Source organism: Echinops telfairi, unplaced genomic scaffold (assembly GCF_000313985.2).
Source record: "Echinops telfairi isolate 266 unplaced genomic scaffold, ASM31398v2 ScPeMD7_44;HRSCAF=162, whole genome shotgun sequence".
Lineage (NCBI taxonomy): Eukaryota > Metazoa > Chordata > Mammalia > Afrosoricida > Tenrecidae > Echinops > Echinops telfairi.
In genome coordinates, this window is record NW_022103942.1 from 9,674,970 (window position 1) to 9,676,333 (window position 1,364).

Here is a 1,364-nt window from a genome sequence, read left to right on the forward strand (position 1 = left end):
TCTAGCAGCCTTTTTGTTTATAATCTAAGAGTGAATGTACTTTGGTTTCTGTAGTAAGTTACTTTTACTTACAATAATTAATAATTCAGACACCAATCATGTTATTGGTATTTCACTCAAGCAGTGCTAGTCTTTTCATCGATCCTGATGAAACATTTTGGTGTTTGAGAGTAAGGGCAGGGATGAGATGGAAGAAGCTTACAGGCTGATTAATAGCTTTGGTTGGTCTATTGGCAATGAAACCTGGCTAATGTTCAACCTGTGATTCTGGAATAATCATTCCCGATTTTGTATTTGGGTGGCTCATGTTATTCACTTCTTTTTGGAAATGTATTTTTAGTTTAACATGTTCTGATATCACCTTAATAATAGTGTTGTGCAATATATATGTGTATTTGTGTGTTAAATGTATGGCAACATATTCTAAATATTATAAAATGCTACTATTTTTGGTGAAGAAGAAGAGTTTTATCAAGAATAATAGGACCTTAGATATTAGCTCTAGAAGATTCTTTCAAATAAATGTGAAATCCTAATTTAATATCACTGGTAAGGAAATTTTACTCTCAGCCATGATTAATATTATTAAAATAAAATAAGGCAAACAAGTCTCATACTACATCATATGATATTATAAGCATGCATGTTCTAATTAAAAAAAACAAAGATAAGTCACTGCCAATGAGTTGATGTAGAGTCATGGTGCACTATAGATCATGGTAGAACTGCTGCCTCTGTGTGTTTCTCAGCCTGTAACTGCTTTACAGGAGTTGAAAAACTTGTCTTTCACCCTGATGTGATTCCATCCTGCACCGCTGGTAATAGCAGTGGTTTATTTCCATTTTCCATTTATTTCACTGATGTGTGCCACTACCTCATGAAAGATTCGATAGATATGGATATGGGCCCTCTAAGGCCCCCAACTGTCTTTTCGGTTGTGAACTAAAGGCCGACAATGATTATCACTTCAAGGTATACCATGATGAAAATGAGCACCCATTACTTTAAGAACAGTCAGTTTAGGTGTTGGTGCAAAGGATGGATAGCACATTGTTAAAGCAGAGGCAATGGATTATGAAGGTACCCCAAATAAAGTAACACTGGCAACTTTGAAAAAGTCTGTATAGCCAAGTATTGGGGGCTTTGAAATAAAACCACCAGTTGTCTTATGGTTGAAGTGTGGTGCAGGATCTGTGCAATTTAGGGGACAGTATTTCGTAGCTGTGGAGGAAGATGCAGAGTCAGATGATGAAGAGGAGGAGGATGTGATACTTTTAAGCACACCAAGAAAGCGGTCTTCCCTTCTAAGCAGTAACAAGGTTCTACAGAAAAAAGTAAAACTTGCTGCTGATGAAAATGATGAA

The 1,364-nt window shown here is 36.1% G+C and overlaps 1 pseudogene; it reads left to right on the forward strand.

The window, feature by feature from the left end:
* Positions 1–877: 877 nt before the first annotated feature.
* The window catches only part of LOC101659027, a 1,012-nt pseudogene continuing 525 nt past the window's right edge, over positions 878–1,364 (forward strand).